The sequence below is a fragment of the Narcine bancroftii genome, chromosome 1, assembly GCF_036971445.1.
Source record: "Narcine bancroftii isolate sNarBan1 chromosome 1, sNarBan1.hap1, whole genome shotgun sequence".
NCBI classification, from domain to species: domain Eukaryota; kingdom Metazoa; phylum Chordata; class Chondrichthyes; order Torpediniformes; family Narcinidae; genus Narcine; species Narcine bancroftii.
In genome coordinates, this window is record NC_091469.1 from 8,333,179 (window position 1) to 8,340,748 (window position 7,570).

Consider the following 7,570-nt stretch of genomic DNA (forward strand, 5'->3'; position numbering starts at 1 on the left):
GCATTGGCTAGGTGATCTAGGTGCTCTGCCAAACTCTTTTTAAAATTTTTAAAAATTTTTCACACTATGAACCATACTAACCAAAATACACTCAAACATTTCCCTCTTGAATATACACAGTGTCATTCTCTCCCCTTTTCCCCCCTCCCTTCCCTCCCTCCTTCACCCCCCCTCCCCACTCACTCAACATTCAACCTATATGATACATTAAACCCATTAAACAATGTCATCACACAATGAAAATAAACAAGAAATTTGTGTCTTCTACTTTTACATACTGGGTCAGTTCATTTCGTCTTCTTCTCCTTCTGTCATTTTAGGCGGTTGTGGTCCGCGGTAGGACTTCTCTGTTGTGTTCCATGTACGGTTCCCAAATTTGTTCGAATACTGCGATGTTATTTCTTAAATTATATGTTATTTTTTCCAATGAAATACATTTATTCATTTCTATGTACCATTGCTGCATTCTCAGGCTATCTTCTAATTTCCAGGTTGACATAATACATTTTTTTGCTACAGCTAAGGTTATCATAATAAATCTTTTTTGTGCTCCATCCAAATCGAATCCAAGTTCTTTACTTCTTATATTACTTAGAAGAAAGATCTCTGGATTTTTTGGTACGTTGCTTTTTGTGATTTTGAAGCTGTTTGGCCATTTACAATATTGCCAAGCAGAATCCACCACTTCATTGGCACTACCTAGGTGAATTTTCGCACACAGTTATTCTCAATAATCTCCCATGATCATCCAACAGCAATCTCCCATCTCCTCCAACAACAACAAAGCTCATATACCAGTGTTCTGCTAACTAAATGTATTGGTGCGATCAGGTACAATTGCATATGTTAATCAATAGTTTGAGAACCAATTGCTAGTGATCTTGATGTAAAATATTTCAGTAAATTAATAACATTTAAATCAGCACTTCTTCATTACTGCTCAAGAGTGTCTATGCCTCAATGGAAATCTGCAGGGGGTCTGTTGTTGAGTTAGCTTAAGTTCCCAAAGTAACATTGAAGAGCAGACTCAACTGCGATAGCATTTCTGCATTGTGTGCAGGAGCCACACGTAACCATTGGGTCCAGAGGTGGGTTTGAATAGATGGGCTATTACAGCTCCAGCGACCTGGATTCAAATTTGGTGCTGTCTGTAAGAGGTTTGTACATTCTTTCCTAATTTATAAATTTTAATAATACATGCCCCTCACAGATGTTGCTCCAGCAGTACCCCTGCATTCCTGCCTCCCTTCCGAATCTGGCATCTTGCTTTGATGAGGAAACAGATACTTTGACTTAAAAGTTTTTTTATCATCAAAGTGAGAAACAACATGTCCTTTTCACTTCACAATCTTACATTGCAGAAAACCTCTGTCATTCACCACAGAAAGCACTAATAGAGTGAGAAAAGCTTTTGTTCTTTTTGCTTGCAATGGCAGACTAAAACAAAGTAAGGTGGGCTTGGGGCATTGCAGAAAAGAAAGACCTGGGAGAATGGGTAAGAGAGGAGTGAGTTGGAGGGGTGGGATTGAGAAACAAAGTGGAGGGTGATACTATGTGCAATTTTGGTATTGTGCGCAGTTTTGGTCACCTATCGATAGGAAGGATATGAATACGATTGAAAGAGTGCAGAGAAGATTGATATGGAAGAACTGAGTTGCAGGGAAAGGATAAAAAGGTTAGGATTTTATTGCCAGAAGTCAGAAGAGTGAGGGGAGATTTGATAGAGGTAGTGAGAGTGTAGAATGAGCTGCCAGTTGAAATGGAGAAGGCTAGCTTAATTTTAAAATTTCAGAAAAAATTTTGACAGGTACGCAGATGGGAAGTATATGGAGGGATATGGACTGAGTGCTGGTCAGTGGGACTAGGTAGAATAGTAGTTTGGCACAGATCAGAAGGGGCGAAGGGCCTGTTTCTGTGTGGCAGGGTTCTATGGTTCGAGATTGGGCGGCACAGTTGGTATAATGGTCAGAACAATGTCTACTAATGATCGGGACTGGGGTTCACATCCCAGGCTGCCTGTAAGGAGTTTGTACATTCTCCCCACGTCTAGGTACGCTTTCCCATGGGGCTCCAATTTCTTTCCACTGTTCAAAATATACTGGGGGTTGCAGGTCAATGGGTGGCATTGGCTCGTGGGCCGAAATGGCCTGATACTGTGTTATTTGTCTAGAAAAAAATTAATTGTTGAAAGTCACAGGGATCGAGGGCTGTAGGAAACTGCCACATAAGATAAGTTGAGCCCAGCATAAACCTGGCATGAATGGCCTCTCCCATTGTTCTATGCCTTCTCCTATTTTCTTGAGTTGTAGTGCATTGAGTCAGCGGTAAACCTGTGAGTCATTGACTATCCTGTTTTATGGTAGAAGGGAGCTTTTCCTGCTTCCTGTTGGGTTCCTGCATATGATTGACACATGAATTGAACTGCCCACTCCCAGTTTTGTCAGGGTCCAAGTCGAATCAGCATTGAACATTCATCCCCTCATCCCCCTCCGGCCATTGCTGCATCCTTCTTGCAGATGCATTCAATGCCTGTGCATGCATGCCTCGCAATGCACTGAGAAAGACAATTTGTGTCGAAGAGAAGCCTTTATGATTCATCACACCTCAGGAAGCAAACTTCACCTGAAGCACAAGAAAAAACAAAAGTGCACAGCCGACTTCTGTGGTGTGTTCTTATGTTCACCAACTGGAATCTGAAAGGAAATTAGATCTGCTTCCACTGTAATAAATGGCTGCAGTGAATTCTAAGGTTGTAATAATAGTGTGGATCTGATAACCTCATAAGCTGCAGGCATGAAGTATGAGGAGTTTGCAAATGTCAGCAGAACCAAATAATGGAATTACAGGTTTACCACACAATGGCAGAGCTATATTCTTTGTATTTGACTGTCCATGCTTTTAAAGGTTAAAACTCTCATTGGTGAGGGATTTATTAAATAGTTGGGCTCTGTGACAGCATTGCCATAAGTCATAGATTCAAGACCCACTTTATGACGAGTTTGTAGTCAAACCAATCCAGTGGTGAAGGGCTGTTTCCTTGGTCTTATGGAGAAATTACTCTGCAGATGAGACCTAAAGTCTCATGGTAATATTTCATTGGATCAGCAGGCCCTGTGACCTGGCTTACATTTATCCATAAAGCCACTTCAGGAACAGCTGCATGTGAAACTCATGTCTAATTCTGTTGCCAAATTTTGAATTTTAAATGGCAACGCCAGACCATACATAATTTCAAGTCTTTCAAGAGGTTTTGAGAATTCAAAGGCAATGTACAGATACTATTAGACGTATCTTTGATAGGGTTTGAGAGTTAGAGTGGAAAAAAGTCAGTAAAGAGATTATGGTGGAGAATTTAGTCCATGCATGTCCTGGGTTAGGTGCTGTTTTGGGCACTAGGGTTATACATGAGCAGGAACTGTTCTACTTAACAGAAGAGGGAACACCATGAATAAATGAAAGGTATCCTTTACTCTTGGCTAAAGATGATTTAAGTAAATATATCCCCAACATGTGTTTAAGTTCTCTTCTGCACAGATATGCCCATGGACAAGAAGGGGCAAAGCATGCTTTATTCAGAGAAACAAAAAAAACTCGGTGTGCCTGAAAAAGAAGAAAGTGAATGTGGATTCTGGGAAAAGACCATAGGATGTAGAAGTGGAATTAGGCTATTCAGCCCATCGGATTTGTGCTCCCATTCCATCATGGCTGATATTCTATCTTTACAACCATTCTCCTGCCTTCTCCCTGTAATCCTTGATTCCCTTCGAAATTAAGAACATACCTACTTCCATCTTAAATATCGTGAATGACTTGGCTGGTATGGATCCTTGATGATTGCTTCTGCTCTCCGATAGCAATGTTCCATGTAGATTTTCTCGCTAGTGGGGAGAGTTTTGCCTGTGATGTACTGGGCTATGAACACTACACTTTGCACTTTGGACTTTTTGTACTTTCCCATGATGTTTGAGGCAGGGGACCAATCCAGGTTTCACAACAAAGAGGGAAGAGCACATCAGAAGCAGTACCAGGTGCATAGCAAAACCAAGAGCACTCAACCTGAGAATGTATTAAAGAAAGGTGGCATGGTTAGCCTAGTGGCTAGCACATGCTATTACAGCAACGATGACTTGGGTTCGAATCCAGTACGTCTATCAGGACTTTGTATGTTCTCCCCATGACTGCGTGGATTTCCACTGGGTGCTCCGGTTTCTACCCACATTCCAAAGATGGATGGGGTTAGTGGATTAATTGGTCACATGAGTGTATTTGGCCAGTGCAGGCTCATGGGCTAGAAGGGCTAGTTATAATGTGCTGCCTCAAAATTTAACCAATTAAATAAATTAAAAAAATAAATGAACTTAAATGAAACACAATGACCTTTTCCAAAACTCTCTGCATTTCTTCGCTCTCTTCTCAGACTTTGAACCCCAGTCACTGTTCCAGACCCAGATTCTGCAGTTAACATAAACATTACTGATTTAGGGTCCAATTCCCATATGTGCTTTTACTTTCAAACATTGAAACCACCCTAAGTCGTTCAACTCCTTGTTATATCAGGGCACAATCCTGGTGATAGGGAAGCTATTGGTGGAATTAACCTTCAATTAGGAAGTAAAGGACTAATCAAAGATTACTTTTTTCCAGGGAGATCTGCTCTGAACAGATCAAATGAATTTTTTGCAGAGGAAACAAAATGTACAAATGAGGGTGATATGATTGCTGCTGTGAGCATGGTAAGACCATTGACAGGGTCTCACATGGGAGACAGGTACAAGTTGTTAATCTCCTTATGATCCAAGGCAAAATGGATCCGAATTTGCCTTCCTTTAGGATAGGAAGAATGGGTGATATTGGAAGGGTATTTTTGCAACTGGAAGCCTGTGACTAGTGGTGTCCCACAGGGCTGGCACTTGTCGAAAATGAATGAGTAAGTTAGCAGATGCCACAAAAACATATAGTCACATTGAGGGTGATCAGAGTAGTCTTTGTCAGCACTTGGTAAAATGGACAGGACAAGGGCAGATGGAACGTCAATCTGATTAGCAAGTGAAGATGACTTTTCTGAGGACTAAACAAAGGTGCAACATACACAATAAATATTAGGGCCTGAGGGAATATTGAGAAATAGGTGGACCTTGGCATACAATTCCAAATATTCCTGAAGGTAGCAGTATAGATGGATAAGATGGTAAAGAAGGTATCTGGAATACTGGCCTCCATCAGCCAGATCGGAGGGATATAAAAATAATGCTTTGGTTACCACAATAAGAAAGTGATTGATCCAGGGTTATGTCCATGTCTATGTGTCCTCAGAGAAGGAGCATGCAGTTCCCATGGGTAAGTAGGGAATTTTGGGAATAATGGGCTTCACATAAGCCTGAGTGCATTCTGGACAGTGATCACTGTGTTGTAGTTTGAACCTGTAAATAGTGTATACCTCTAGGTACTGTAATCACTGTAAGTGATTTCTGGTCATCACTGAATAAACTTCCCTGGTGAAAGGAAGAAAAAAGGGGGAAAAAACATGGTTGAACTAGAGAGGAGATTGAGCTGGGATGGATCGGTCATGAGAAGAGACCAGATAGGCTGTATTTGTTTCTCTGGGAATGGAGGAGTATGGTGGTGGAAAGCTGGAGGAGTAGCGGAGATGGTGACATTGAGAGATGAGCACTCGAAACATCAGGGCACTAAATGCTATGGTGTTGGGTTTAACAAGAAAGTCTGCAGACACTATGATGGCAGTTCAATACACAAAAGTGCTGGAGAAACTCTGCAGGTCATGTAATGTTCTTTATGAAGCAAAGATATATAACCAACATTTTGGGCCTGAGCCCTTTGTCAAGGTATGAGCAAAAAGCAGGCAAGCACCTGAATAAAATGATGGGGGAGGGGCAGGAGGGAGGAGCATAGGCCCACAGGAAAATGATCATAAATAAATCTGGGTGGGAGGGCAGAAAAGAAAAAAGCTGGGAAGTGATTGGGGGATGGGATAGCTCTTTGAAAGAAGAGGAAAAGGGTTGGGAGCTGGAGTAAAGGAAATGGGAGAGAGGGAAAGCAAGAGAGAGAGAGAAAGAAAGAGTGCAATAGATAGAGAGAGATATAAAATGGACAGTCCTAACAGAACCAGAGAAATCAATGTTAATGCCATCTGTTTTGAGAGTGTCCAGATGGAATGTTAGGTGTTGTTCCTCTAATTTGCTGGTGGCCTCAGTTTGACAGTGCATGAGGCCATGGACAGATAGGAGAGTAATGATAGTGATCGTGGTTGTAATGAAACTAGTAATGCCTTACCGTTTGATTATACTTGGCTGCCACCAGGGGCTAACACAGAGCAGGACACACGTATACTGGATTTGTAATGGAGACTTTCAGCCTCATGGCATGCCTCATGATGCTGTTCATTTCTACTTTAAAGTAAAGAAACTTTTCCTTCATACATGGTGTCAGAAGTTGGATGAAGGAAATTAGAAGGAAATACTTTAAAAGGTAAAATCTAAAATCAGCAACTGATCAGTGAAGAGAAACTAACAGAGTGAAAAATGGAAGGATTACATCCACCAGTGAAACTTCATTTGACAGGAAATGTGGATGAAAATTGGAACAGATTTAAATAGCATTTTGGTTTGTATTTAGTGGCAGTTGGAGCTAATGAGAAAAGTGATAAAGTGAAAGCATCAGTTTTCTTACATGTTGTGGGTGATGAAACCCTGGAGGTGTATAATAACTTCACATTTGCTGCTGAATGAGACAAAATGAAACTGGAAAAAAATAATAGAACAGTTTGAGTCATACTGCATACCTAAACATAATGTGACATTTGAGAGGCACAGGTTTTTCAAAAGTGTACAGAAAATGGAAGAAAGTATGTGACTGAATTGAGAAACAGAAGCAAAGCGAGTGAATTTGGTGGACTGACCGACTTGGTGATAAAAGATAGATTTGTGTGTGGTATTCCCGATAATAGTCTGAGGGAAAGACTGCTAAGAGAGCTGGAAAAAGCCATAGCACTCTGTAGGGTGACAGAAACTGTAAAAACACAGGCAAAAGAGCTGTTCAGTGAAACTGAGTGCAATGTGGATGCAGTGAGCAAGAACAGACATAAACTGTTCAACAAAAAGCATGGCAAAAGGGAAAGAGAGGCATGGCCAGTGAACAAAAATGAAAGAGACAATCGAAAACCATATCGTTGATGTGGTATACAACACCTACAAAAAAGTGTTGAGCATATGGTATAACATGCTACATGTGAAACAAAAGCAACCATTATGCCCATTGCTGTAGGAACCAAATGCAACAAAACAAGGTTCATGAAGTAGATAAAAGGAAATTTTATGTAGATGTTGTGACTGAAAACAAACAAGAAAACAGAGACTGGATGTTGAGATTAAAAGTGAATGACATATACATTTCAGTTAAATTGGATACCAGAGCACAAATTAATGTAATATCAGAAACTGATTTTAAGAAGATTAGACCCAGACCAAAGATGCATGGAACAAAAGTGAAGGTGACAGGATATTCAGGTACTGAAATGTCCAAAGTGCAAGGTGAAACACAAGGACAAAGAGCA